The sequence below is a fragment of the Curcuma longa genome, chromosome 7, assembly GCF_044706935.1.
Source record: "Curcuma longa cultivar G26 ecotype Majalengka, Jawa Barat chromosome 7, ITB_CL_G26_1.1, whole genome shotgun sequence".
Lineage (NCBI taxonomy): Eukaryota > Viridiplantae > Streptophyta > Magnoliopsida > Zingiberales > Zingiberaceae > Curcuma > Curcuma longa.
Window position 1 is genome coordinate 281934 of NC_133867.1, and position 24915 is coordinate 306848.

General features: G+C 37.3%; 1 pseudogene; it reads left to right on the forward strand.

Moving 5' to 3' along the window:
* Positions 1 to 391: 391 nt before the first annotated feature.
* On the forward strand, positions 392 to 8322 carry LOC141831714 (heat shock cognate 70 kDa protein-like; annotated as a pseudogene).
* The last annotated feature ends 16593 nt before the right edge of the window (positions 8323 to 24915 follow it).

Genomic DNA, 24915 nt, shown 5'->3' on the forward strand with positions numbered 1-24915 from the left:
AATTTTTAGGATTTTTGGTATTTAGAGTAGTTTTGAAAATTTTTATTTTATATATTTGAGGATTTTAAGTCTGTTTAAGATTTTTAAAATTTTGAGTCCATTAAAATTTTTTCTTTCTATCAGGATTTCTTTCCTTTCTTTACAACTTAGGGTTTTGAGTCTATGTAAGCATCTTATTAGTTGATATTTAAGGAGGTTTTTAGTTTAATAATATTCTTTGACAGTGCCATTTATTTCTTATCTCTTGTTATTATTTTGAATCAATAGGTTTTAGAAGATTGTTTCTAGTGTTTGCAGTCTAACCAACAGATTCAATATTGCCCATAGGATAATGGCTATCCCACTTGGTGTCAGTTAGTATCAAAGCTCTCATATCAGATGGATCGTCATCATGGTCGTGATCGCCGTCGTGACAGGTAGGTTATTGCAGAGGAAGCCTAGCACCACGATCCTAGAACTTGAGTCGAAATACTTCAAGATCTACAAAGATAAGTCACAAAGGTATCCCAGTGTCTAGCGGAACAAGGTTATAAAGGTCGTAGGTTCCTTTATTTCCCTTTTGAAAATTTATTAATTTTCAATCGAGGGGAGATGTCAAAGCATAAGTTTGGTTTCAGGAGATTTAAGATCAACTGCCTTGCCACCTACAACTTCAAGAGAACGCCGACTCCACAGCCTCTCTACATTCCCCCTTCTTCCTATTACGGCAGAGATAACCAATGGGGATGCAGACTTCAACAACATCGAGTACAATCAATCTTACTTTCCGATCATTAAGTAGTTACTTCAGATTTGGGATAACATTCTTGTGATAGCAGGTAGTCCAATGGCAATTGAGCAGTTGATGGCAGATTGGTTTCAGCAGTCTTCGGGGCGTTGCACGGGCATATGATCACTTCCGAGGTGCTCGTCCCCTTCAGCCGTGGGTGCGGACAATCTGGCGGTTTCCCATTCAGCCGAGTCACGCCTTCACCCTGCGGCTCCTAGCATGAGGGCGATTATCGATGAGGGCTCGATAGGATTATTTACCAGACCGTCAATGCATCTTTTGTAGCCAGGAGGAGGAGACGTTGGAGCACCTCTTCTTCCAGTGTGACTTTACCGATAGACTATGCGGGAGGATGTTGCGTACATTCAGACGGTTGTATAGGAGGGCCTCCATTGCATCTTTAACATGACACGTGGTATGGCAGCCCTAGTACACCATCTTTGGGGTGCTAGGAATGCTTGGGTGCATGAGTGGAGACGACTGGATGAGGAGCGATATTTCGGAGGGTTCAGACGCACGTATACCGGACACTTGGCGTCTACACCGACAGAGAGCTTCGACAGGGTTAGCGTCCACGGGAGCGTTTGCATTTTGTTTGAACTACTTTTGTATGCATACATACTTAGTAACCTCACCCATGCATTGGAGATTAGTAGTAGTTGGGAAAGTGAGTCATTCCATACATACACTTGTACATATTAACACCCATGCATGCACTGTTTCTCACATGTATTATTTCATCATTGGAACCTTCCATTACATACATTAACATACTGCATACGATGCTGATAAAGAGGACATAGACTTAGACGAAGCATTGATCAAAGACTAGAAGCCCACTTTGCCCGACAACAATTAGCAGCCTGGTTCATCTATCCCCAATCTCCATCATCTCGGCTTGCATTGATCTGCCTTCCCAATTTATTCAGCATGCAGACGAGACCAAGGTGATTAGCGAACCGCTATATGACAATGATGAAGTTGACAAAGATATGTACTTTGAAAATGAGGAATCAAATATTAACAATATTCTAGTTACAAAAACTAACAAACAAGGTAATTTAGAATTATTTGTTTATAGTGACCAAAATCAACAATGTGAGAGCATAATTATTGAGACACAAGAGTAATCCAAAACATCTGCCAAAGAAGCTAATAATTAAGAAGAAAGTAAAAAAGAACTTAACAATATCCACCATGAGAAGGAAGATGGGACAATTATAAGAGTTGATGAGAAATAATTTGCAGCCGAAGAAATCTCTTATGTGGTGTTAATCAAGATGAAAGAAATTACTGAAGCCTACCTTAGATCAGTTGTGAAGAATGTTATTGTCACTATCCCTACTTACTTCAATGGTTGCCAACACTAGGCCACAAAGGATGTCGTTGTCATTTCCGATTTGAATGTGATGAGGATCATCAATGAACCTACTGCTGGTGCTATTGCCTATGGACTTGATAAGAAGGCAAGCAGTGAAGAATGTTCTCATTTTTTATCATGGTGATTTTGATGTCTCTCTTCTTACCATTGAGTAGGGTATCTTTGAGATCAAAGCTACTCTTGATGATGCTTATCTTGGGGGTGAGGATTTTGATAACCACATGGTCAACTATTTTGTCCTAGAGTTCAAGATAAAAACTAAGAAGGATCTCAATGGTAACCCTAGGGCTCTTAGGAGGTTGAGGGCATCATGTGAGAAGGCCAAGAGAACATTCTCCTCCACTGCACAACTATTATTGAAATTGATTCCTTGAACGATGGCATCAATTTCTACTCCACCATTATAAGAGCCAAGTTTGAGGAACTTAATATGGATTTATTATAGGAAGTGTATGGAGCCAATGGAAAAGTATTTCAAAGACTCAAAGATGAATAAGAGCAACATCCATGATATCATACTCATCGACGAATCATTAAGGATTCATAAAGTCTAACAACTACTAGTAGATTTTATCGAGTTAATGTCAGATGATCTTCCTCCTGGACTGCAACTTGACACTATTCTAAACTCGAGGACGAGTTCTTTCAACCTAGGGCGACTGATGCAAGAGGATCCAAAGATTTTTAAGTCTATTTAGGATTTTAAGAATTTCGTTTTCATTAAAAATTTTTCCTTTCTATTAGGATTTCTTTTCTTTCCTTATAAGTTAGGGTTTTGGGTCTATATAAGCATCTTGTTAGTTGATGTTTAAGGAGGTTTTGGTTTAATAATATTCTTCGGTAGTGTCATTTATTTCTCTATCTCTTGTTATTCTTCTGAATCAACAAGTTTAGATTGTTTCCAATGTTTATAGTCGAACCAACGGATTAAATATTGCCCATAGGATAATTATTATCCCGTCCGATGTCACCATGGAAGAAAAAGAGCATCCTACTCTAAATGTTGTTAATGATCCATTATGCATTAATGGAGGCCCAATTACAAGTGATAAGGCTAAAAAGATGAAGGAAGCATTTAATGTGTTAATTGAAGATGTTAAGGCCAAAGATACAATCGAAGCAAATTTGACCAAGAGCAAGTCATATGAGGCTTAGAAAGACTAATTCAATCCTTAGATGAGCTTAATTAGTCTCTTAAGTTCATTTCTATTTTGTAGGCTCAATTTCTACCTTTATTTGGGTTGTAATGGTGATTAAGTCTATTCTAGCTATGTAGTCTACATAGGTCTCTTCTAAATGGGTTTCCTTTTGGCCTTTTACGGTTTCTAGGTTACCCTATAGTTATAAAAAGGAGGGGCGGCAGCTACACATGTATCTTTTGGCTTGTTTTAATATAAACCATGGTGAGGTTCTCACTTGTTGGTTCTTCATTGAACCAAAATTTATTAAGTTATTCTCGTGTTCAAGGACTTATCAACCTCAATCCCAAAGTTGTGGTGTCTTCTAACTTCTATATCAAAGTTTGTGCTTTCTTAAGCATTGGATTGAGGTTTTTATCAATTTAGACTTTCCTTCATTGTTTCTTCAACTTGTTGTGGGTTTATGAGACATCTTTCTCCTTATGTTCACATCAAACTATCCGGTTAATCATGATCAACTTGGACTTCTCTACTGTCAAGTATCCAGTTAACATTAGCCTATTTGACTTTTCACTCAATCATTTGCATCCAAAACAACCTTGATCAATATTAATCAAGGTTGATTATATCAATAATCTCTCCTTTTCCTTGACATCTCGCTCTCAACCATCAAATATATTAATTAAACATCAAAATCCAACTTGACCGTAGTAAACCTTGATCAGAGATTGATTACACTAACACTTTGCAACAGCCACATGATGCCCTAGTTTGCACTCTAAACCTCCATCCCTTTGACCATACCTGCTAAGGCAAATAAATTCATCCCTATTTGATCATAAGGATTAGATAGAGGTTTGACATGTCCATAGACATATCAATGCTTATGGACACTACGGACTCATAAATGAGATAACAAAATGACTTATGCATTTTACCACCATGCTAGGGTGTGGAGTAGTGTGTAATGTAGTGCAAAGTCTAGAGAACAATGCCAATGTCCAAATGTTCATTATCTTAAGTAGACATGGCATTTGATGAAAATATGGTACGCATGGGAGGACAATGAGTGTTATAGAAAGTGCAAGATAAGATATTAACAATGATACCCTCATATGGTGCAAGCAATGACTCAACAAAGTTAGGATAACTATAGTGATAAGAGACTCATTAAGAAAGTATCCCCTAGAATGACTACCACAAAAGTAGTTAAACTCTCCCAAATCTTTCATAATTTGCTATCGAACCTAAAGGGTCTATCTTAATTCACTTTATGAATTACAATTGGGCTAGACACATTAGTGTTTTCTTTCTTTTCTTCTTCTGATAGACGCATTCGATCACCTTTGGACTAATCCCTTCAACATAATCATACGTTGAAATAAAAGAGATGCATTCGTCAATAATGATCATAGTGAAATTGAAATACTAGAAATTGCCTTCTGAATTAGCTTTCTCCCGATTTTCATTTGTTCACTCTTGTTTCTCTTCCCACAACATGACTTTTCTAGATTGTCTATATAACCTCCTTTACGAATATTTTGGTACTCAACAACAATCTTAGTGGATGATATTTTTATTACTTGATAACACCATGGACTTGTGGTACAAGCATATCAAATTTTAGCATCGTTGTCGAGGACTATGCCTTTATTGATATTGAGTCTTATTTGTAATTTGGTTAATAAAGTTTTTTATTTTTTTGCTATTATTTTTCCTTTTGTTCTTTTTAATAAAAAAAGATTTTCTCTTTATTTTCTTTTTCTTTTCTGTCCTTTTCCTTTCATGCTAAGATGGATGCTCTACTAACTCAATAGTTTGATAAACTTAATGTTGGGAATTTTACTAATAATTATTGTGAGATTTGTGGTGCAAAATATCATATGGCTATCAGTTGTCCAATAATATTTACACCTTCACATTTGAACAAGTGGATGTCATCCCTAACTGCAACCAATGGCCATAGAATGATCCATATCCTTACACCTATAACTTTGATTCGATGAACCCTTCAAAATTTTCTTACAAGAACTATAAGGATCAAGTTGAGGAAGACAACTATGAACCACCTCCAGGACTTCAATCCAACACCATGTGGGAAAACTTAATTAAGCAAACTGAGGACACATGAGAAGTGCTCGAACAAATATCAAGTAAGTTGGATGCTTTATTTAATCATTATAAAATATTAGAAACCCAAATTGCATAGATTACAAGTATCTCTCCAAGGGCTCTAGACTGATTTCAAGGTCAATCAAAGACCAATTCCATTGTACATAGCTAATGGTGTCCTTTTTTTCCTTGCTTGGGCTCCTCCTCTCTATAAAGCGCTAGATCATCTCCCCAAGTAGTCAAGACCCGATAACATGAGAGATAACACAGATTAAGGGTGGGGCGGCTTTACTAATGCAATTACTGTGACACTCAAGTCAGTCACTGATATGAAGATATCTAAGGTTTGTAGTGAACTACAATCAGAAAACTAGAAAGAGAAGAAGAATAAAGAATTAGAAGAGCTTTTTGGAAAAGAGTCACCTTTGCCTGTACAAAGAAAACCATACTTGTAACCTATCCTCTCTGGTGTTTATATAGTTGTTAGGAGGGCATCTTCACCTCAAATGCCACACATACCCCATTCCTCTCGTAAGAAAAAGAGGACTAGATCCAACAACCATTAGTTGCTTCTCTACTCAAAATTTCACACATTCAAAGGAAGGAAATCAGGGAACCAGATTTGACATCCACTACCCACTTTTCCATTCACCAGGTGTCATGGGGACTAGATTAGCTAAGCCAGGGAACCCCCTAGTGATGCTTCTATTTGTGCTTAGACTTCAACTCTTGTGACCGATCTTCTTAAAATATCAATCAATACACATTCTCTAAGTTCCATCCTTCTTAGGTACAAGCAAAACAGGAACAATATAAGGGCTCAAACATTCTCCGACGTATCCTTTCCTCATCAACTCTTCATGCTTTTGAAGCCCCTTTATCTCCGCTGGATTACTCATATAGGCCGGTCTATTAAGAATTATTGCTCTTGGGATGAAATTAATTTGGTGCTCTATTCCCCTAAGTGGTGGCAATCCATCAGGAACCTCATCAGGAAATACATCATCAAAACTCTTGCAAAAGAGATTTAAAAACACTAGGCAAAGAAGAGTTAAGATTGTTAGTGTTGAAATAAGCCTTCTTTTACAAAAGTAAAATTATCGACTGTTGAGAATAAAAAACTCTCTTAACCTCTCATTCTTTTGCATAAAAGCTCACTTTTTTACTCTCTTTCTCTTGAAGTTTTTTTTCTTTTTCATTATTTTTTTCACTCCTCTCATCCACACTTTTTATTTTTCACACTCCTTTTTTTTCCATTCTTTCTTATCTCACACACATTTCTTTTTTCACTCTCATTTTTGATCCTCAATTGATCTTCATATACTTGTTTTGGAGTTAATGGCACACAAGTTTACCATGCATTATAAAAGAATACTTATTTTAGAACCCATCATGCATGACCTTCCTATCGAATTGTCATGGTCTACCTAAAAGCAAATGACTTGCATGCATTGACACTACATCACAAAGAACCTCATCATGATACCTACCAATGGATAATGAAACCAATACTTGCTTAGTGACCTTAACTTTTCCGCAATCATTCAACCATTGTAGTTTATAAGGTCTAGGACTTTTAGTGGTAGGCAAGCATAATTTCTCAACCAAGAGAGTACTAGCTGCAATAGTGCAACTTCCCCCATTGATAATCATACTACATACCTTCTCTTTGATGTGGCAACGGGTATGAAATATGTTCTCTCATAGTACTTCATCTTCTTCCTTCATTTGCATATTTAGAGCACAACTAGTGACGAGGGCTTCACTTTCAATGGGATACTATTCTACATCACTTTCCAATAATGGTGGTAAGGCACTATCATCTTCGGACTCACTCTCAGTTTCAATATCATCATTTTCTTTCAAAATCATAATTCTTTTGTTTGGACATTAGCACTTAAAACATTTAATATCTCTATTTCTTGAAAATTGGATAGGTTCTTTACTTTTGACCAATGGAGAACTAGCATCTTTATGCTTCAAAAACTCAGTCTTGCTAAATTTCCAAGTGGACGAATTATGACTTCGCCCATGCTTGATCAAACTATAATATCCTAGAAATTTTAGGGTTAGAACTAACCAAGTAAAGACCATGCCCTAGTAGTTTGAATTTAAGTGGGTTGAAATCTAAATTAGGCAAATCATTTAGGTTAACTAGGTGGACCTAGAATCAGGTTAAGATTATTTTAAATAAATGGGATGGGAAGATTCATCTCGTGAAGACGAATCAAACGGAATTAGTTTAGGCCAAATCGGAGATCGTTTGGTTAGTGAACCAAACGAACCAAGATTGAACCAAACTGAACCAAGTTGGTCTGGTTCGTACCGAAAGAGATTTTAATAAATTAAAATGGGTAAAAAGGTTCGTCTCGCGAAGACGAATCCAACAAGACTAGTTTGAGTCAAATCGGAAGTCGTTTGGTTGGTGAACCAAGCGAACCAAGATTAAACTCGACTTGCTATAGTAACTGGTTCAGAATAAATCTTAGGAAGTTGGTTTAGTACGGTAAACCCTAATTTTTAGCCGGTTTAATCGGTTAGTTGGGTTAAATCCAAATATGTTAATGTTGATTCCTCTTTAAAAAGGGATCGCGCGATTCTTTTCCTGGAAACCTGCCCGATCCTCCTCCCGTCTTCCTCTTCGCTCGCCGCCGTGCCTCACCAGCCGATACCCTAATACCTCGCCGCCTGCCTTCGCCGGAGATGAAGGAATCAAAGCCGCCGCACCATCGCGCCACCTTCCTCCGTCGCCTTCCTCCTCTTCGCCGCTGCACAGGTCGACATCGCCGCCCTTTGCCGTTCGGAGAAGAAGCTCGTCGCTGCTCTGCCCCGATTGCCCTGCTCAGCGCCGCCGCCTCTGCTGTACCGACGCCCTCAGCCTCGCAGTTCCTTCCTCACCGGCGCCGACAACTTCCAGTTAGCCTTTGATGACAACCTCGTCTGCTCCGGCAACGACCGTGGCGCCCGCCTCACCCTCAATTGTTCTTCTGGATCGGGATTCATTCAAGTGATCTTTACCATCACGGATTGTTCAACGCTTCCATCAGATTGCCTCCAATTACACCGTCGGTGTAGTTGTCGCCTTCCATGTGAGTCTTGTCCTCTGTTTTTCTTGGCTTTTAATCTCCAGGAAATTGTTTAGTTAAGGATCGAAGAAGATGGGAAAGGGTTTTATGCCAAATCAAAATCAAAACCAATTAGAATTGAAAGCGGCTGAATGGTGTCGTGAGAACCCTAGAGAAGAACTTAGGTTGAGACAAAATCCAACTATGCAAATTTGATTTGGAAACAAGACTTGATATGTGGACACCAAGAAAAGGTAAGGTAAGCCAATCAGCAACTATCTATGCACAAATAAGTTAAATAGGCATGCTACAGCAAACCAAATGGTATGCATCAAGAAGAATAATAAGTGATGACTTACTCCTTTAGGCCAATAACATATCAAGAAAGCTGAGTTTATTATGATAGAAGATTTAGCTATTAGGCAAGTGCAAGCGATCCATACTTAATGTAAATTAATAATAGGGTGACAAGCAAGGGTGTAAACTTATGATTGAGTTAATCCGGTTGAGTTGTGTTAATTAGACAATCAGATTGAGATGCAAGATTCGATTGGGGTGTTAATATATAATTTTACTTAGTGGGTGTTATATGTTGTAATTTGCAGGACCTTGATTTATGCAATTATACTTATGATTGAGTTATACGGAGAGGTTCTGATTTCGATGATTCATCAATCAGGTGGGTAGTCTCTGTATTTGGTTAATACAGATCTATTTCCTTTCCAGTGTATGTTTTCTATTATTGATTAGTCTATTGATCATATTCCTATACCTGCTGGTGGGTAGTCTCTGTATTTGGTCAATACAGATCTATTTCCTTTCCAGTGTATGTTTTCTATTATTGATTAGTCTATTGATCATATTCCTATACCTGCTGGTGGGTAATCGTATCTGTATCTGGTCAATACAGATCTATTCTCTTTTATGATTACCTTGTTGATATCTCTACTAGAGTTGTTTGATTCATGGTTTGATACTTACCTTTGTCCTTAATATGATCCTACTACCATCAATATAGTTTCCTTAAGTATTGTTTACCTATTTTGAAATTATCATGATTGATATTGCACATACCTTGATATTGTGGTAGTTAGCGGTTGAACTATGTAAATAGCAGGTGTTGTTGTTAACTCTCACTGCACAGGTTGAGTGAGAGCACTATAGCACTGTACAGGTTGGGTGCTACCTCACTGCACAGGTTGAGTGAGAGCATTATAGCACTGTACAAGTTGGGTGCTACCTCACTGCACAGGTTGAGTGAGAGCATTATAGCACTGCACAGGTTGGGTGCTACCTCACTACAAAGGTTGAGTGAGAGCATTACAACATTGCACAGGTTGAGTGCTACCAGGACTAGCTAGATAGCTCTGACTATGCATGCATTTAGTGTTGGTTACTGCATTGATAACTGGTACATTTGTTATTATATGATTATGCACTTGTATATAACTGTTGCATTTGTATGACATACATGATGGTTATATTAGCCTTGTTCCTGTAGTATCATGTTGGACTATATATACCTTTGGATATCTATGTTTATATTCCTTTGATACCTTATTTCGTTCTGCACTTTTATCTAGTACCCACTGAGTATATCTGATACTCACCACCCAGACCCTGGGGTTTTTCTGTCTCCCCAGGTAGCAGATAGGTACTTGGAGCTTGGAGATTGGCCGGCTGCTTCCCTCTCACACCCGAAGGTTACTAGGTTTTGGGTTATTCGTTTGTCTTGGCTTTACGATGTTTTCATTACGTGGATCTTCGATTTTATTTGATATTGTGCATGTGATCGTATTGTTGTGGCCATGTGGGCCTTGTATCTTAACTGTTGGGCATTGGTGTGATGTGTAGTCTTTATTACAGTCGTATGTGGCTAAGTCTTTCTATTTGTATTCAGGAAATTATCATGGATACTGGGGAGATGCTGCCGAAAATTTTCAGACGGCCTCCCGGGGCGTGACTACCCTTCCTTTTGAGTTGCCTTTCAACTTTGATGGACATATGTATCTTATCTTCAAGCTCCACATAATGTTGCAACTCCACTACATTTGCAATTTCTAGATTCAAGCATTGTAAAAATCGTGCCATGGTTGATTCTTGGTCCTCCTCCACATTGACTCGAATCATAGCAACATCCATCTCTTTGTGATATTCCTCCACAGTTTTGGACCCTTGTATTAGACTTTATAATCGTTGGTACAAATCTTAATAGTAATGTGAGGGAATGAACCTCTTTCACATTATAGATTTCATCTCCTCCCATGTGTCAATAGGTCTCTCTGTTTCTTCTCCTGCTTAGAATAATTTGATCCCATTAATCAATAAACTCAATAGCAGCAAGTTTTACTTTCTTTTCTTCAGCGTACTTGTGACAATCAAACACTAATTTCACTTTCTTTTTCCACTTTAAATATACGTTTGGATCACTTTTGTCTTGAAATAAAGGAATCTTTATCATGATATTGCCTAATTTTCTATTAACATAATCATTTGTCCTTCCTCTTCTATTACCAATTCTAATATGACTCTGCCACTAGAAGCTCTATCATCAATGTCCACATAAATGCCAACATTATTATTGTCATCATGGTTATATTTCCTTGCACTTCATGTAGGAACTCTACCAATTTGACTATTTTGTAGTCCAGTAATTATAGCATCTTGTCTTTCTAATCTGTCAAGGATTTGACTGAATTTGATTTCCATGCATTTCAAGTGTTGTCTCAAGGCACATTGTTTAAGGGTTTTCTAGGTCTTGCTTCTTCTCCACTTGTTGCTATTAAAGTAAGCTTTTGTCACTCAATCGGTCAACTCACTAATGTTAGCTCTTTAAAGAACTTAGAATTGAGGCAATTCCTTATAAGCATTCCTTGACTATTGAAAATCTCCAAGGAAATTAGGATAAAAGATAGAAATTTAAGAAGAATGCAATTGTAAAATTGAAAACTTGAATTAAATGTTGAAAGAAAATTGGTTAGAATTGAATTTATGCAAAATTTATTAGAATGCGGAATTGAAAGATAAAGATACTTGAAATAAAAGCTTAAAAAAATTTGTTAAAACTTAATCTAGGCAAGACTTATGAGAATGCTAAATTGAAGGATACTTGAAATAAGTGCTGAAAGAAAATTTACTAGAACTTAATCTAGGTAACTACAAGAATTAAATCTAGGTAAAATTTAAAGAAATTCGGAGTTGAAAGATAAAGATAGATGAAAGGAAATTTTCCAGAACTTAATCTAGGGTGGTGTCAAAATTAAATCTAGGCAAAATTTAAAAGAAATGTAAAATTGAAAGGTAAGGGTAGTAAAAGAAAATGCAAGTATAGAAATTACAAGGTCTCTACACCCACCTTTTGTTGCTTCTTTTCTTTTACTTTTTTTTCTTATTTTCAAAATTTCAGCCTCCCTTTCTACCAACAAGCAAATAAGACTTATAAAGATTGAAAGAAATGTTAACAATAAGTATCAAATGATGAACAAAATATTTAAATATTCAAGTTCAAAAAAAAAATGATAACCAAATCGATTTAGAAAGACCAAAGCTCTGATACCAACTAATATGAACCCATGAGAGAAAAATCTAAAGGATCCACAAGGAATTGGAGAAAGATATAAGGAAAGTCTAAATTTATAAGAAGGATGATTAGAACTACAATTCGATACTTAAGAAAGTCGAACCTTAGTATAGAGGAAGAGGGAATGTAACGACCCGGCCCCTCGGCCCCTTGGGCGGCCCAACTGGCGGCCCCTTGGCGGTCCCTTGGGCGGCCCAACTGGCGACCCTTATGTCGTCAACTGACGACCCCTCGGCGGTGTCATTACTCACTAGGTCTTTCCACCCCTGGCCAGTGGATTTTTGCCTTCCCCAGGATTCGAACTCTAGACCTCCAGGTTAAGTACTAGAGCTTATGAATCCTGGTAGCCAAGTACTAGAGCATGTATGCAAGATAATGCATGTCCACAATGTTTAAGATAATGCATTAAATGCATTTAATGCAAGATGCTCTCATGTAACACTATAAAACAACCTTGTATGGTTACTTTCAAGATAATGAAGAAAATGCTTCATGTTTTCTCATCTTTCTTACAACAAGTTTTTCATAGGTTCTCCTCCATTTTGTAACAAGCTTTGAAGTTAATACCAAAACTAAATTTCATCACGCAATTAAGCTCGCTCCCTTCTCAACTCTTCTCTTCTCTTCTTCTTAGTTCCTCCAATTATATTCAATGGTCTGGATTCATTAAGAGGATCCTAAGTTCCTATAACCTTGAAGATCATATTCTTTAGGATCCTCCTATCGAATCTAATCCTACCTTCAAAGAATGGCAGAAGAAAGATAATCAAATATTTGTTCATCTTCTTCTTTCTCTAGATGAAGATCACAAGAGTATGGTTGCTTGTTCTCCAAATGCTAAAGCATTATGGGATCATCTCTTGGCACTATATGGGCAAACCAACAACATCGGAAGAGTCTTCAGATTAAGAAGACAAATAGCAGACATGAGAAACTAAAACAAGACTCTTCCACAACTCTTTGGAGAATTTGGTAAATTATGGAGCGAGCTTGAGGTTCTATGACCACCAACCACCGATCCGACAAAAATAATAAAGCGACAAAATGAAGACAAGGTTTTTAGTCTTCTTATGACTCTCAGAGACTCATTCTCAACTATGAGCAAGAAATTCTGCAAATGCAAAATCTCCCTACCTATCATGACGTATTGCAAATCATTTAAAGCACCGAGTCAAGATTGAATATTGAAGAAACTTCAAACAAAAAAAAATGGAAGTTCATGGGTTCAAGATTAACGAAGTTCATCCAAACGAAGAAGTTGTCCCAATTGCAAGAAGAAAGGGCATACAAAGGAGAAGTGTTGGTTCCTTCATCCTCATTTAAGACCAAAGGCATTTCAAAAGAAGGAACCCATGCAAACATTAAAAGCACAAACTTCTATGGAGGAGCATCACCAAACCTCTACAACAGGTGTATGCTTAAACTCCACTCTAGATACTAGACATTGGATTATTGATTCAGGATGTGATTATCATATGGTAAATGATAGAATAAATTAATAAAGTTCAAAAACTTAGAAGAATGTAAAACAGTTAAGGTAATTAATGGGAAAAACATAACGAGTAAATCAAATAGGAGAAATTGATTTATTAGGAAAGCCAACGGAAGCTCTCTATGTTTCAAATTTTACTTCCAATCTAATGTCTATTAGTAAAATAACTATGGAATATGATTGTAAGGTTATTTTTGACTCTAACAAAGTATCATTTCAGGACATCAAGAAAAAATTTTTGATTGGCAAGGGATATAAAAGAAATAACCTTTATGTTTTGGACCATGGCTATCAGGTCTTTAAAGCAAGCCAGGAGAACTCCCAACTTTGGCATGCTCGACAAGGTGACCCTAGTAGTTATGTCCTAAAATATTACTTTCCTATAGCTAGTTTAGATAATATTTGCAAACCTTAGATTCTCGGGAAAGAAACAAAGGCAAACTATCCTTGTTCTACCACTATATATGAAAAACCCTTTGATCTGGTTCACTCTGATGTATGGACTTCTCCAATTTTGTCTAAACAAGGTTATAAATACTTTGTTACATTCATTGATCATAAAACCAGATACACTTGGGTTTACATGCTCACCAATAAATCTCAAGTATTTGAGGCTTTTAAAAGCTATAACAATTATATCTCAAGGCAATACAATGACAATATTAAAATCCTTAGATCCGATAATGGTGGAGAATACACAAGCAATAAAATAAGAGAATACTTAAAAGAAAGGGGAATTATTCATCAAACCTCATGCCCCTATACTTTGTTAAAGTTCAAGGAGTCAAATAATTAAAGATGAAGTCAAATCTAGTTTATCATGCAAAAAGATAAAGCAACAAGGAGGATCCTTCAATTCATCATGATGAAGTGCATTAAATGCTAGAATATTCAAAAAGATTAAGTGCATTAAATGCATTAAATTCTCCAAAACATGAACACGTTGGAGCCACAACATTCAAGAGGCTCATGTAACACACTATAAAATCACCTTGTATGTTTACTTTCAAAATAATGAAAAAAGGCTTCATGTTTTCTCCTCTTTCTTGCAACAAGCTTTTCATGGGTTCTCCTCCATTTTATAATAAACTTTGAAGTTAATACCAAAGCTAAATTTCAACATGGTATCAGAGCAGCAGAGTCTACCTCTTTCACAACAAAGCTCACTCCCTCCTCAACTTTTCTCTTCTCTTCTTCTTAGTTCTTCCAACTATATTCAATGGTCCGGATTCATTAAGAAGATCCTAAGTTCTTATAACCTTGAATATCATATTCTTCAGGATCCTCCTATCGAATCTAATCCTACCTTCAAAGAATGGCAGAAGAAAGATAATCAAGTATTTGTTCATCTTCTTCTTTCTCTAAATGAAGCTCACAAGAGTATGGTTGCTTGTTCTCCAAATGCTAAAATTTTATGGGATCATCTCTCGGCACTATATGGGCAAACCAACAACATTGGAAGAGTCTTCGAATAAAGAAGACAAATAGCAGACATGAGAAAAGAGAACAAGACTCTTCGATAACTCTTTGGAGAAATTGGTAACTTATGGAGTGAGCTCAAGGTTCTACGACCACCAACCACCGATCTGATAGAAATAATAAAGCAACAAATGAAGACAAGGTTTTTAGTCTTCTTATGACTCCCGGAGACTCATTCTCAGCTATGAGATAGGAAATTCTATGAATGCAAAATCTCCCTACCTATCATGACGTATTGCAAATCATCCAAAGAACTGAGTCAAGCTTGAATATTGAAGAAGCTTCAAACAAAAAAATGGAAGTTCATGGGTTCAAGATTAACGAAGTTCATCCAAAAGAAGAAGTAACCCAATTGCAAAAAGAAAGGGCATACAAAGGACAAGTGTTGGTTTCTTCATCCTCATTTAAGACCAAAGGCATTTCAAAAGAAGGAACCCATGCAAACATTAAAAGCACAAACTTCTATGGAGGAGCATCACCAAACCTCTACAACAGGTATATGCTTAAACTCCACTCTAGATACTAAACATTAGATTATTGATTCAAGATGTGATCATCATATGGTAAATGATAAAATAAATTAATAAAGTTCAAAAACTTAGAAGAATGTAAAACAGTTAAGGTAATTAATGGTCAAAACATAACAAGTAAATCAAATAGGAGAAATTGATTTATTAGGAAAGCCAACAGATGCCCTCTATGTTCTAAATTTTACTTCCAATCTAATGTCTATTAGTAAAATAACTAAGGAATATGATTGTAAGGTTATTTTTTACTCTAACAAAGTATCATTTCAGGATATCAAGACAAATCTTTTGATTGGCAAGGGATATAGAAGGAATAACCTTTATGTTTTAGACCATGGCTATCAGGTCTTTAAAGCAAGCCAGGAGAACTCCCAACTTTGGCATGCTCGACAAGGTCACCCTAGTAGTTATGTCCTAAACTATTACTTTCCTACAGCTAGTTTAGATAATATTTGCAAACCTTGTATTCTCGAAAAAGAAACAAAGGCAAACTATAACATCCTAAATTTTCTTATTTCGTGTCCTTAAAGTGCTTAAAAATATTTAGAAATGCCATAGAAATATTCTAAAGATTTTTAGAAATTTTTAGAGTATTTTTATGCAATTTTTGGAGGTCGTTTGGTATTTTTACAAAAAGAAACAAAATAGATACAAGAAGAGGCCGAGCCGAGGCTCGAAGCCAAGACCCCTAACCAAGGGGCGCCTTAACTCATTTCGACTAACCAAGAATCCAGCAGATGTTTAATAAAAAATAGGGAACGAAATATTGATTAAGCGATTTTAGGAACCAAAAATAATTACGGGAATAAAAGAGGTTAAGTTAGAGAATCGATTGTATTTTTCCGAAACCCTAACTCCTCTTCTCTCCCTCGCGTCGGCGTTTCTCTGTTCGGGCGAAAACGAAGCCGCCGCTAGGTTTCTCCTCCGACTGCCAGCTGAGGGCTGTTTCCGAGGGATCAGCACAGTTTTGTGATCTCCTCGTCGAGGGGAACACCCAGACATTAAGGGATCGCCGAAGCAGCAACCTTTCTGAGACCATAAAGGTCGTCTCCGTCGGCTGTAAGTCCAAGAACGCAAGGTAAGTTGCTACTCACCTGCAGTAGGAGTAGTTCCGCAATTTCGTTTTCCTTCTCTGAATTTTCGGAAGCACGTTGTAAGGTTTTTCTTCTCTAAGCAAGACTAGCTCTGTTAGTTAGCATTTTGGTTTGATTTTCTTTGCTACCTTACCTAGCATGAGCAACAAGTAACTTAGCATGTGAGTTGGATTTCCTTGTGAGCTTAACAAGCATGAGTAGTCATCTACATTAGGCATGCAAATTACAGATTCCTATGAGTTAAAATGAGCACTGAACCACCTTTATCTTCAAGCACATAGTCTTAGAACTTTTATCTTAACGTGCAGTTTTAGATATTTCCTTGCTATATAATGTGCTGGAACAGTCCTTGCTTAAATATGCAGTCTTGGGTCTTTGCTACTTCAATTGGCATGGTCGAATCTTTTCTTACAGTGCGTAGTTGTTTTCTCTGCTATTTTCTTGAGCATGATCAACTACAGCCTATTTATATATATATGCTTGCATGATGTTGTAGTGTAAACACAAAGATCATATGCTTAAAAGTTTTAAGAGTTAGTAGAAGCATGAAAACAATATCAATGAGTATGCATTGCTTCGTATTTGTTTCTGGATTTTTAGCATGCATTGTAGCTAATTCTAGTTCGGTTGCTCTAAATCATGAATCTGTAGCTTTTAATTTTCAGCTGGATAGGCTTAATTTGTTTTAAACTCACATGAGTAGAATGTTGTGAGTGTCTTATTAAATCCTGTTAGAGGGGTATGAGTAGCTATAAACAAAGCAAGACCAAAGTCTCTGTAGAATTTGGATCCGCAACACGCCAAGTGCTTGAAGAAATACCGAGGCATTATATATTAGAAGTATTAAAAAGATAATAAGTATTTTATTTTAAGAGGCTAGTACCCGACTTCTGGTGTTGTCATTAAATAAATCCAGGTGACCAATTTCGAGGTCTTGGCCCTGGTAAGACCAAGGTCTTTACCCTCGTAGGACTGGTAGCTAGCTACCTCAGTTTCTATTAGGGAGCGCGCTTTGGTACTAAACCTGGGCCCAAGAGAAGATTATTATGATTTTGAAGTATTAAACTATACATATTTGGACTAATGAAGCAAGTATCATTGAAGTTCAATTCAGCAAGTTTAGCTTTTTTATTTCCAAGTTTAGCAAGTTAGAACTATTTGTTCCTTTGAGAAATACAAGATTTAGTTAATTGCTATATTCTTTGAGCATGCGGTTTTATTCTCATATATATATATATATATGCATTTATGTGTTTTGTGAGTTAGATAGCGCTTACTAAGCATTGACTTATAGTTGTATTTCCTCCTACTGCAGATAAAGGAAAAGGAAAGCTTATATGAAGGAAGGCGATAAGGAGATGATGGGTGTGTAATGTTGAGAATGGAAGCTTCGAGGAGCTTGCTAAGAATTTAAATGGATGTTAATTTATTCTTTCTGCTGCTTTGAATTGTTAGAAGAATCTAGAGGTTGTACATGTTAATTCTTGTTACTAGGATATAGTAGATAAATTATTTGCTTTATTCTAATATTGCTGAAACGCTCTTGGTAATGCTGGAATTTAATCCTTCTGGGAATTCTTTTTTTATAACAATTGTCATGTATGTTAGTTCTTTTATAGAAGAAATTCATGATAATATGGCATGCTTTTGTACTTATATGCTTTAGCTACTACTTAGTTGCTTGTTTGAATTTTATTCACACCTTGAAAACTTCAAGTACTGACATGCTTAACATAACTAACATTATAGTAAGTAAAATTAGTAATTAAGTAGCGCCGCCCTTAAAGAGTAGTAAGGAGGGTGGGTCGTTGCACAAACTATCCTTGTTCTTTTACTATATATGAAAAACCCTTTGATTTGGTTCACTATAATGTATGTACTTCTCCAATTTTATGTAAACAAGGTTATAAATACTTTGTTACATTCATTGATCATAAAACCAGATACACTTGAGTAAACATGCTCACAAATAAATCTCAAGTATTTGAGGCTTTTAGAAGCTATAACATTATATCTCAAGGCAATGCAATGGCAATATTAAAATCCTTAGATCCGATAATGGTGGAGAATATACACACAATAAAATAAGAGAATACTTAAAAAAAGGGGAATTTTAAATCAAACCTTATGTCCCTATACCCCTCAACAAAATGGGGTAGCTAAAAGGAAAAATAGGCATCTACTAGAAACAGCAAGAACTCTCCTAAATCATGCTAATGTTCCCAAAATATTATGGTGTGAAGCCATTAGCACAGCAGCTCATCTCATAAATCTAATGCCAATAGAAAACTTAGGAGGAAAGTCTCCAATAGAACTCCTATACAATAAAAGGCCTAATATCTCTCATTTAAGAATGTTTGGGTGCACATGCTATGCTTTCATCCCATTACAACTTAGAACTAAATTGGATGATAAAGGAAGAAAATGTATTTTTCTTGGTTATGCTACATCAGAAAAATGATATAAATGCTTTGATCCTACTACTAACAAGATGACACATCAAAGGATGTGATATTTGTGAAAAATGAGTTTTTCTTTTCAGAAACAAAGGAAGAAGAGGTAACAAAGGGAAGAAACCCAAGTGATACTTGTCCTCTATTTCTTGAAGAAAGACAAGATCCATCTCAAAGTAGCAACATAGAGTCTCTAGAAAGCTCATAAGAAGGAACCAATCCCAATACTGAAGAAACTGAGGAAAGTCTAGAACAAGGGGAAGAAAATGAACTTCCGTCTCAATTAACCAACAATAGTGGATCAAGAGGAACTGAACATCTACCCTCCTCTTCTGCACCACTAAGGCGGTCAACAAGAATAAGGTATCCTCCATCTGAATGGATTAATCGTCGAACATACTATCACTCTAGCATGTTATGTCACTATCTCTGATTATTATACCACTAATAATATCTCGTTAAGTCACCAAGCATTCTTGAGTGGCATAGATAAAGCATAGGAACCTAGAACATATGAGGAAGCAAAAGAACAACAATCTTGGCAAAAGGCAATGGAAGAAGAAATTAATGCCTTAGAAAAGAATGACACCTGGGAGATCACCAATTTACTAAAGGGAAGAAACCTGTAGGGTGCAAATGGGTATACAAGATCAAACACAAAAGTGATGGTACCATTGAACGACACAAAGCTAGACTAGTAGTCAAAGGATACACTCAAACCTATGGAATTGATTATAAGGAGACATTTGCACCCGTAGCCAAGATGAACACCATTCGAGTCTTACTTGCCCTTGCAATATATATGGATTGGCCACTTTATCAAATGGATGTTGCCAATGCTTTTCTGCAGGGAGAACTAGAAGAAGAAGTCTATATGGAAATTCCACAAGGAATTCAAAAAAAGATATGAAGGGAAGGTATGCAAACTGGACAAGGTCATATATGGCCTCAAACAATCTCCAAGGGCATCGCATGCTAAACTTAGCTCAGCTCTTTAAGCTATAAGTTCAAAACATGCAGTAGTGATTCCTCATTATTTGTTAAAATAGAAAATAATAAAATTGTCATCATTCTTATTTATGTAGATGATCTCATTATTACAGGAAATGATATAAATCTAATAAATCAAGTTAAATCATTTCTCAATTCTAAATTCGAGATCAAGGATTTAGGAAAACTAAAGTACTTCCTAGGTATATAACTAGCCTACTCTCCTAATGGGCTAGTTCTATCCCAACGAAAGTATACACTTTACCTCTTATAGGAAATTGGAAAACTTGGAGCAAAACCAGTAGACAGCCCCTACTTCAAATCTAAGAAAGAAAATGATAATGACAATCCTTGGGAGGACATTCAGCAATACCAAAGGTTAGTAGGTAAATTGATTTACCTAACCATTACTCATCCTGATATTTCATTTGCAATAAAATAACTTAGCCAAAACATGCACACACCAAAGAAAAGTCATTGGAAAGCAGCAGAACAATTCCTTCACTATCTGAAAGGGACACTAGGAAAAGGAATCTGGATGAGAAATAACCATAATACAGAAATTGTGGGATACTACGATGCAGATTGGGCAGGAGATCATCAACATCGAAGATCAACAACTGGATATTGTATGTTCATAGGTGGAAATCTGGTGTATTGAAAAAGTAAAAAACAATCTGTTGTGTCAAGATCCAGTGCTAAGGCATAATACAGAGCAATGGCAGCAGCCACAAGTGAGCTCATATGGTTGAAGGCCTTAGTTGAAGAATTGGATTTTCCAGTTAATTCCCTAATCAGCTTAGATTGTGACAATCTGTTAACCATTCATATTGCAACAAATCCAGTATTCCATGAAAGGACCAAGTACATTGAAGTAGATTGTCACTTCATCAGAGAAAAAATTGAAGAAAAGATCATCATAGCTCATCTAATCAATGGACAAGATCAACCAACTGATATCTTTACCAAAGTCACCACTGCTCAACATATGAAGGACATCCTTAACAAGTTATGTGCCATTGACATATATGCACCTAACTTGAGGGGGAGTGTTAAAGTTCAAGGTGTCAAATAATTAAAGATGAAGTCAAATCTAGTTTATCATGCAAGAAGATAAAGCAACAAGGAGGATCCTTCAATTCATCATGATGAAGTGCATTAAATGCTAGAATATTCAAAAAGATTAAGTGCATTTAAATGCATTTAATGCATTAAATGCTCCAAAACATGAACGTTGGAGCCACAAGATTCAAGAGGCTCATGTAACACACTATAAAATCACCTTGTATGTTTATTTTCAAAATAATGAAAAAAGGCTTCATGTTTTCTCCTCTTTCCTGCAACAAGCTTTTCATGGGTTCTCCTCCATTTTGTAATAAGCTTTGAAGTTAATACCAAAGCTAAATTTCAACATACCCCTCAACAAAATGGGGTAGCCAAAAGGAAAAATAGGCATCTACTAGAAACAGCAAGAACTCTACTAGAAACAGCCTGAGTTACGCTGAGTGGGCTCCACACCTGTTGAATGAAAAGAGATTCCCTGTACGAGTAAGAGTTAGTTTCCGTTGCTGCTCTAGTTATTGCTCAGCTGTTGTTTACCCTTTGCGAGAATGAGAGTTTCCGCTTAGCTCCTAATTCATTCTTTTGCCTAGGTAGGAGTTGTGGAAGAGAAAAGCGCTAGGTCACAATGCTCTCTCCAAAACTCAAGCGAACCCCCACCACCAACCCCGCTCTTGTTGACTAGAACTGTCTACTTTGCTGTGGACTTCTTCCTCACCAACAAGAGCAAGTATCCTGTGGCTTCCATAATAAAAAACTTGCTTGGACTGGGTTAACGTGATTTGACTACCATGGGAGCTAGGACACGTCAGCCACTGGGACGCAATCTGACCCCCGGTAACCAATTTTATACACCTAGCAGATGCGAAGTAAGCTAATATGTTTTCCGCTTCGCCCCTTGCCATATTGACAATGACTTTCTTGTCCTAGTTGCCCCGAACTATAACTCGCCAGAATCGAAGTAAACAGGAACTGGCTCGAGAGGAGAAGGACAGGCACTCGCGTAATTGAAAACTCATCCTATCTATTAGGAAAGAAAGTTAACTAGCTGGAGGGGGCACTCCCTTAAACGGCGGGGGTGGATGGCTAACAAGCCCCTTCAAAAAGGGTGAGGATGAACCTTAGACTTCTTCGCCAGCCCTGAAAGGAAAAGGATACACTTAGCTTAGAACTGGAACAGAAAAAAAGAAAGCCACGTCGCCCCGTCGTTCTCACTTGGCCTGGAACTGAGAATATCCCATTACGAGGCTTATCCTATGACTGCTGTCGAAGAAATTCTCAACCTATTTAAGATATTATTCGATACTGCTTCAAGATAAGGGTTTGAATTATGACTGGCTGGCTTAAAGGAATATGTTGGCACATCATTCTCACATAAATCACTCCTCTCCCAACAGATTACAGTATATAGTTCATGGCGCCATTCAAAACTATGAAAGAGCTTACCCTGCAACAGCGGACAGGCGTCGTTCATGGCAGGCAGCAACAGGTCGTAAATGGTGTATACACCATTGACATAATTACTTACTAGGTTTTTGGGCCATTGACTCTTTCCTATCGGTCGATCCGAATATTACCAGTATAGTTGCGTGAATTACATCCGTATAAGCCGTGTTCTTATTCATTTCTATTCTTTTAGGGAGATCTGCAATTCATTATCTTTGGCATTCATTATATGCACTATTAGCCTTCAGCAGGTCAAATATCAAACCTTGTGCGAGTAATTCGTACATCTATATTATCTTAAAGCTAGACATACTAGGAATATCTCATTCTTCCGGTGTCGTCAATCAGTGTAGTCAATTAGTAAAGCGGTTTATTCCCCCTATAAGACCTCTATATTGAATTCTAGTAATATGTTCTTTTTCCATGATAGAGTTTCCAATCAATTAGCCCCTCGTATTATATGGACTCGAGATTATAATGTACGAGTCGACTCCTCACTGGATATGCTGTCATATATAGTAGGTAAAGTCTATAGAGAGTGTTATTTTGATACTTGTCGGACTTTTATAAAAGCATCTTTCTCTGGAAATTCCATACCAACTTAGTAGCCCGGCGCTGTTTACCACTTAGCAAAGTGCTTCGCGACCCCTACTCTACTTCTCTAAACGAAAGGTCTTGCAGAGCCTCGCCTTTCTGCAAAAGAGACAGGGGGCAGCTTTCTCGGTTTTGGACACTAATGCCCGTACTTTTATCTTTTAGGAGGACTGATGTGAGAAAGCGTCATCATCTCGGATAGCTGTCTTCTAGCTTATGATGGTCTTTTGCTTGAGTTACACTCCCGGAACTCTTTCGTCTGTCTTTTCACCGGGGATAGAGACACCTTGTTTGATAGAATCCTCCCCTTACTGCTTTGTCTTATAGCTACACAGGCTTTGTTCTTACTCTTTCAATGGGGATGATAGAGAAAAAGTCCTTACACTCTTTCTTTCAGAACCGAAGGCGGAGCATAGCAACTGGGAGGGACTAGTAGGCAGGGGATAAAAAGTATAACTTGCAAAAGTCCAAGCCTTTTATATCTCTTTATCTTAGTTGTTCAGTACCAATCCGCTGTGATCATTGACCCTTTCCCGACCTCACTCTATCTAAGTAAGAGAAAACCTTTCCTCGAAGTGGGCTTAGCATGGTCTTTTTCGAGTGTCTTGCTTCTTTTCTAAGGCATATTCCATAAAAGGTGAAAGTAGTTCTCTTGCTGCTTGCTGATTTATTGCATTTTATTCGATACAGGGAAAGTTCAAGTCTCATTGAGTGGACCTCTATAGAATTGCTTGTTGTTCGGAATTAGTTAGCTAGAAAGCTCAAGCATGGAACTTCGATATCAGGTGAGCTCCGCGAAGGACTTCCTGCATGGTGCGCTCCAAAAGGGCATAGCCCAACTTTTGGATAAGCATAACTTTAGCCTACCCGAAAAAATGACACATTCGGAACTAGTCTCTAAATAATTGATACCAAAGTTGTGGATCAATTTATTCCGGAACCTGCGGATCTAATCAAAATATATGATCTTTTAGAATATCTTATTCTTCGTGATGTGTCAAGTACTTCTTTCATACCATCCATCTTACAATTCTTGTCTTAGTAATCGCAAGCTGCTGTCGGTATTTGATTTGTTATGCTATTTTGGGCTTTGCTCTAACCGAAGCCGTCACCCGTCGCTCTTTGCATGAAGACCAGATGGCTCTTAGCTGTCTTTCAAGATGCCAAATCTTTCTCAACTTTCATTGGTTTGGCGGGGCTCTTCATCTATCAATCGAAGGTGAGAGTTGGCTTCATTGCTTGGTTTTTGAAGACGGGAGAGATCTCAGATCAGGTTCAACCTAAAGTGAGTCATCATAGGGTTCCGCTCCTTGCTTTGAGGAACGGACAGACCAGACAGTCGTGACTGTCTTTCTTTCTCGCCTCTTTATCTTTCTTGCTTGAGCCCGTCCTTCAAAGACAGATCGTCTGTGAATGTATATAAGAATAGGTTGGGAAAGATCAAGAAGAACACTTTTCCCCCGAATCAAGGATAGATAGCATCTCTGGTTCATCAATGCTTTCTCTTCTCCCGTGCCCTGACACCTGCCTTCAAAGGCTCGTCAGTGACCTGTGTATTAGAGTTTGAAAGTTGGAAGTATGATCCTTCTCTCTAGAGAGTTCCATTTCTCGGTATGACTTGCTCGATACCTGGTATCTGTAGTTGCATCAGTCTTTCCCTTATCTAGTGGATTAATAACCGTTCAATTGATCGGAGTATATCAGCATATGGGCGCTATTGAATGGATTTCACTCA